Genomic DNA, 7,460 nt, shown 5'->3' with positions numbered 1-7,460 from the left:
ATGGTGTGTTGCTTCCCTGATGCCAGGATCAAGGATGTCTCAGAGAGGTTGCAGACTGTTCTCAAAGGGGGAGGGCCCAGCAGGAGCTCATCATACACATTGGAACCAACGACATAGGAAGGGAAAAGGATAAGATTCTGAAGGGTGACTACAGAGAGTTAGGCAGGAATTTAAAAAGGAGGTCCTTGAGAGTAGTAATATCTGGATTATTCCCGGTGCTACGAGCTAGTAAGGGTAGTAATAGGTGGATAGAGCAGGTGAATGCATGGCTGAGGAACTGGTGTATGGGAGAAGGATTCATATTTTTGGATCATTGGAATCTCTTTGGGGGTAGAAGTGACCTGAACAAGAAGGACTGATTGCACCTAAATTGGAAGGGAATTAATATATTGGCAGGGAGATTTGCTAGAGCTGCTTGGAAGGATTTAAACTAGCAAGGTGGGGACGTGGGACTCAGAGAGATATTGAGGAAAGAGATCAATCTGAGACTGGTACAGTCGAGAAAAGAAGTGAGTCAAACAGTCAAGGCAGGCAGGTACAATGCAGAGAACAAGGTAGGAATGATAAATTAAACTGCATTTATTTCAATGCAAGGAGCCTAACAGGGAAGGCAGATTAACTCAAGGCTGGGTTAAGAACATGGGACTGGGATAACATAGCAATTACAGAAACATGGCTCAGGGATGGACAGGACTAGCAGCCTAATATTCCAGGATACGAATGCTACAGGAAGGACAGAAAGGAATGCAAGAGAGGAGGTGGAGTGGTGTTTTTGATAAGAGATAGCATTACAGCTGTACTGAGGGAGGATATTCCCTGGAAATACATCCAGGGAAGTTATTTGTGTGGAACTGAGAAATAAGAAAGGGATGATCAAATTAACGGGCTTGTATTATAGACCCCCTAATACTCAGTGAGAAATTGAAAAACAAATTTGTAAGGATATCTCAGTTATCAGTAAGAATAATAAGGTGGTTATGGTAGGGGATTTTAGCTTTCCAAGTATAAACTGGGACTGCCATAGTGTTAAAGGTTTAGATGGAGAGGAATTTGTGTGTACAAGATAATTTTCTGATTCAGTATGTGGATGTACCTACTAGAGAAGGTGCAAAATTTAAACTCCTCTTGGGAAATAAGGCAAGGCAGGTGACTGAAGTATCAGTGGGGGAGCACTTTGAGGCCAGCGACCATAATTCTATTAGTTTTAAAATAGTGATGGAAAAAGATAGACCAGATCTAAAAGTTGAAGTTCTAAATTGGAGAAAGGCCAATTTTGACGGTATTAGGCAAGAACTTTCAAAATCTGATTGGGGGCAGAAGTTCGCACGTAAAGGGACGGCTGGAAAATGGGAAGCCTTCAGAAATGAGATAATGAGAGTTCAGAGACAATATATTCCTGTTAGGATGAAAGGAAAGGCTGGTAGGTATACAGAACACTGGATGATTAAAGAAATTGAAGGTTTGGCTAAGCAAAGGAAGGAAACATATGTCAGGTATAGACAGGGCAAATAGAATGAATCCTTAGAATAGTATAAAGGCAGTTGGAGCATACTTAAGAAGGAAATCAGGAGGGCAAAAAGGGAACATGAAATAACTTTGGCAAATAGAGTTAAGGAGTATCCAAAGGGATTTTACAAATACATTAAGGACAAAAGTGTAACTAGGGAGAGAATAGGACCCCTCAAATATCAATGAGGTAAAAACAATGACTGCAGATGCTGGAAACCAGATTCTGGATTAGTGGTGCTGGAAGAGCAGAGCAGTTCAGGCAGCATCCAAGTAGCTTCGAAATTGACGTTTCGGGCAAAAGCCCTTCATCAGGAATAAAGGAGCTGCAGAAGACTGGAGAGATACTAAATGAATATTTTGCATCAATATTTACTGTGGAAAAGGACATGGAAGATATACAATGTAGGGAAATAGACATCTTGAAAAATGTCCATGTTACAGAGGAGGAAGTGCTGGATGTCTTGAAACGCATAAAGGTGGATAAATCCCCAGGACCTGATCAGGTGTACCCAGAACTCTGTGGGAAGCTAGGGAAGTGATTGTTGAGTCTCTTGCTGAGATACTTGTATCATCGATAGTCACAAATGAGGTGCTGGAAGACTGGATGTTGGCTAATGTGGTGCCACTATTTAAGACGGGTGGTAAGGACAAGCCAGGGAACTATAGACCAGTGACCCTGACGTCAGTGGTAGGAGGGAATCCTGAGGGACAGAATGTACATGTATTTGGAAAGGCAAAGACTGATTAGGGATAGTCAACATGGCTTTGTGCGTGGGAAATCATGCCTCACAAACCTGATCGAGTTTTTTTGAAGAAGTAACAAAGAGGATTGATGAGGGCAGAGCGGTAGATGTGATCTATATGGACTTCAGTAAGGCGTTCGACAAGGTTCCCCATGGGAGACTGATTAGCAAGGTTAGATCTCACAGAATACAGGGAGAACTAGCCATTTGGATACAGACCTGGCTCAAAGGTAGAAGACAGAGGGCGGTGGTGGAGGGTTGTTTTTCAGACTGGAGGCCTGTGACCAATGGAGTGCTACAAGGATCGGTGCTGGGTCCTCTACTTTCTGCCATTTACATAAATGATTTGGATGTTACCACAAGAGGTACCGTTAGTAAGTTTGCAGATGACACCAAAATTGGAGATGTAGTCGATAGTGAAGAGGGATACCTCAGATTACAACCGGATCTTGACCAGATGGGCCACTAGGCTGAGAAGGGTGCTTTCCTGAAGGGAAAGCAAATCTTAGCAGGACTTATACACTTAATGGTAAGGTCCAAGGGAGTGTTGCTGAACAAAGGGACCTTGGAGTGCAGGTTCATAGCTCCTTGAAAGTAGAGTTGCAGGTAGATAGGATAGTGAAGGAGGTGTTTGATATGCTTTCTCTTATTGGTCAGAGTACAGAGTACAGGAGTTGGGCGGTCATATTGTAGCTGGACAGAACATTGGTTCGGCCACTGTTGGAATATTGTGTGCAATTCTGGTCTCCTTCCTATCAGAAGGATGTTGTAAAATTTGACAGGATTCAGAAAAGATTTACAAGGATGTTGCCAGGGTTGGAGGATCAGGCGACTAACTGTGTGGAGTTTGCACGTTCTCCCCGTGTCTGCGTGGGTTTCCTCCGGGTGCTCCGGTTTCCTCCCACAGTCCAAAAATGTGCAGGTCAGGTGAATTGGCCATGCTAAATTGTCCGTAGTGTTAGGTAAGGGGTAAATGTAGGGGTATGGGTGGGTTGCGCTTCGGCGGGGCGGTGTGGACTTGTTGGGCCGAAGGGCCTGTTTCCACACTGTAAGTAATCTAATCTAATCTAATCTGAGCTATAGGGAAAGGTTGAATAGGCTAGGGCCCTTTTCCTGGCAGCATCAGAGACTGAGGGGTGACCTTATAGAGTTTTACAAAGTCACGAGGGGCACGGATTGGGTTAATAGACAAAGTCTTTTCCTTGTCGTGGGGGAGTCCAGAACTAGAGGGTTTAAGATTAGGGTGAGAGGGGAAAGATATAAAAGAGACCTAAGGGGCAACCTTTTCACGTAGAGGGTGGTGCATGTGTGGAATGGGCTGCCAGAGGAAGTGGTGGATACAATTGCAACATTTAAAAGACATCTGGATAGGTTTATGAATAGGAAGGGTTTGGAGGAATATGGGCTGTGTGCTGAGAGGTGGGACTAGATTAAGTTAGGTGATCTGTATGGAATGGACGAGTTGGACTGAAGGGTCTGTTTCCATGCTGTACACTTCTATGACTCTATGACTCCATTCATCAAATATCAGTAGTTGGTACTCCTGCCTAGTTTCTTGCCCAAGTTTCTGTCTCAGCATTTTCATACCAACGTCATTTGATTCACCATGAAATGTCAATATCTCGAAGATTAAACTTGTTCACGTTCATGAAGGACTTTTGCCCGTAATGTCAATTTTCCTGCTCCTTAGATGCTGCCTGACCTGCTGTGCTTTTCCAGCACCACTCTAATCTTGACTCTAATCTCCAGCATCTGCCGGATGCACTTCTGTCTATTTGAAGAACTGTCCAAGGGTTTTTCTCCATCCTTTACAAAAGCAAAGTACCGCAGAATCGGAAAGCTGTCTTTCATTATTCATTATATCACAAAGAAGAGGATTAGACAATGTGGATTTTATCACTTTACTCTTTATTTTTGAGATTTGACAATTTTAGTTTTCATAAATGGGAATAAAACAACCTTTTTTTCTGGTAGATACTGAAAATGAACTGATCTTGTTCGAGTTTTATAACCATTGCATTCTGATTGAAGGGGTAGGAGGATGCTCAGATGAACGATGCGAATTCTCTGATCAAGAGGAAACTTATGTACGGCATAAAAACCAATTGAGACCTCTCAGCCTGAACAGAAAATAATGCATGGGGCAGAAATTGGTCACTTGGCCCTACTCCACTATTCAATAACATTGTGGAAAATCTGATTACTCCACATTCTTCCCCACCTCTAGCTAGCCTGTGATTCCTGTGTTTACTAAAACTTTATCTAGTTGCATCTTAAAAATAAGCAAGAAAATTACAGGATAACATCAAATTGCGAGAAAAAGATTCATGCATTTGCAAAGCTTAGAAGTAAGCCAGACTTTTGGGAAAGTTTTAAAAAACTAACAAAAAACAACCAACAAATACAATAAAGAGGGATAAGATAATCTTTGATGACCAACTTGAAGATAACATCAAGACAGAAATAATAACATTTTTTAACTACATAAAAAGGAAGACAGACGCTGAAGTTAACATACGCCCTTCACAGAACAAGGCTGGAGAAACAACAAGTGGCACCCACAAGTCGGCAGAGAAATTGAATAAATATTTTTCATCAGTCTTAACATTAGAAGACATTAATAGTGTTCCAAACTTTTTAAATAATCTTGCTCAAAGGAAGAGAGGAAATAAATACAATAACCAGCATTAGAAAAAAAGTACAAAGGAACATAATGGGGTTAAAGTCCAATAGGTCTCCCAAACTTGATGAAATGCATCCTAGGCATTTAAAAGAAGTAACTCCAGAGAAAATGGATTCACTGTTTTCCCATTTTGGAAGAGCTTCAGGCCAGATGGCATAATCTTAGAATAAGGGATCACCCATTTAAGACTGAAATTTCTTCTCTCAGAAGGTAGGAAATCTGTAGGCCTCTTTACTGTAAAGCGTTACAGAGGCTGGGCCATTAGGCGTATCCAAGACTGTGATAGACAGATTTTTAAATGAAAAGGGAAACAGAGTTATGGGGCAAAGACAGGAAAGTAGAGTTGAAGATTATCAGACGAGTCACAGTCTCATTAAACACCAGAGTATACAAAGGATGCTGAATAGCCTACTTTGACTCCCATATCTTGTGGTCTTAAATATTCAATGACTCTGCTTCCACCAATTTTGGGGAGAGTTTGAATGTTCAAAGACCTTCCACGAGAAAAAGAATTCTTAACAATCTTAAATGGATAAACATTTACTTTTAAAGTGAACCCTAGTTCTAACTTCTCCCTCAAAGTTAGTTCCTATGCTTTATAACAAAGAAATCTAAAATCCCCACGAATGGTGTACTTACGAGGTCAGTAATAGTACAAGAAAATAGTATCAAAGGTCGATGCAGAAAACACTATTTTATGCTAATGGCAAACACCTAAAAACTTGTCAGATAGTCCAGTTATGATCTGTCCATTAAAATAAAAGGGTTATATTTATGGGTTGGCACGGTGGTTAGCACTGCTGTCTCTCTGTACAAGGAGCCTGGTTTTGATTCCAGCCTTGGGTGATTATCTGTGTGGAGTTTGTACATTCTCCCCTTTCTGCGTGGGTTTCTGCCGGGTGCTCCAGTTTCCTCCCACAGTACAAGTATGCACAGGTTAGGCAAATGAGTCATGCTAAATGGAGGGTCACCGAGCTGGGTGATGGGGGGGCTGGGGTGTCTGGGTGGAATGCTCTTCAGAAGGTTGATGAGACTTGATGGGCTGAATGGTCTCTTTCTGCACTGTAGGGATTCTATGATACCTAACCATCAGACACCTCTCATCAACAATGCTACTAACCAGCTTTTACAAAGCAGTAATATTCACTGATGTTCAATTTCAGTTCTGCTCAAATCAACACCTACCCCGAATATAGCCTTAGTCAACACCTGATGCTTGAGGCGATAGGAGTGATTGTGCTTGACATACATAGCAAAGTGCACCAACAAAATGGAAGGCCAAGGGAATTGAGGAGAAAACTCTCCACTGTTTCAAATCACAACCAGCAGAAAGGAAGATGGCTCTGGTTATTGAAGGTTAATCATTTCTGCCTCATGGCACCACTGCAGGAGTTCCACAGGTTAACTTCATGGATCCAAACACCTCATCTGCTTCAATGATCTTCCCTCCACCATAGGATCAGAAATGGGGATGAGTATTGATGTCTACAGTGCACAATACTACTTGATTTGGAGATGCCGTTGTTGGACTAGGGTGTATAAAGTTAAAAATCATACAACACCAGGTTATGGTCCAACAGATTTATTTGGAAGCACTAGCTTTCAGAGCGATGTTTCTTCATCAGGTAGCTGTGGAATATAAGATCACAAGACACAGAATTTATAGCAAAAGTTTACAGTGTGCTGTAACTGAAATTATATATTGAAAAAGATTTGGATTGTTTGTTAAGTTTCTCGTCTTTTAGAATGAACATGTTCATTTCAGTTCTTTCATATGTATATCACAGAACTTTTTTAAAGTTACATTCTCAAGTGAACTTTAATAATTGGTGTCATGTTGGCCCAGATAATGCATTGAAGGTGTGAGGTACCCTGTGTGAGACTGTTTGTGCCACAATGTTCAGACTGACTCTGATCTATATGTGTGAGCAAATGAGAAAGAGCTTGTGCATGAGAGAGGATCTGCCTGAGTGTATCGGTCTGCAGGATTGTGTGTGTCTGTAGGAGTATGTGTGTCTGTCTGTGTCTGTCTGTGTCTATGTGTAGTGCAGTGGGGTCACCTGTAGTGTGACATGAATCCAAAGTCCCACCTGAGGCCATCCCCATGGGTGCCGAACTTGGCTATCTGCCTCTGCTCGGGGAGAAAGTGAGGACTGCAGATGCTGGAGATCAGAGCTGAAAATGTGTTGCTGGAAAAGCGCAGCAGGTCAGGCAGCATCCAAGGAACAGGAGAATTGACGTTTCGGGCATCAGCCCTTCTTCAGGAATGCGGAAAGTGTGTCCAGCAGGCTAAGATAAAAGGTAGGGAGGAGGGACTTGGGGGAGGGGCGTTGGGAATGCGATAGGTGGAGGGAGGTCAAGATGAGGATGATAGGCCGGAGTGGGGTACGGGTGGAGAGGTCAGGAAGAAGATTGCAGGTTAGGAAGGCGGTGCTGAGTTCGAAGGATTTGACTGAGACAAGGTGGGGAAAGGGGAAATGAGGAAACTGGAGAAATCTGAGTTCATCCCTTGTGGTTGGAGGGTT

The sequence above is a fragment of the Chiloscyllium punctatum genome, chromosome 10 (assembly GCF_047496795.1).
Source record: "Chiloscyllium punctatum isolate Juve2018m chromosome 10, sChiPun1.3, whole genome shotgun sequence".
Taxonomy (NCBI): domain Eukaryota; kingdom Metazoa; phylum Chordata; class Chondrichthyes; order Orectolobiformes; family Hemiscylliidae; genus Chiloscyllium; species Chiloscyllium punctatum.
This window is presented reverse-complemented; position numbering follows the sequence as displayed.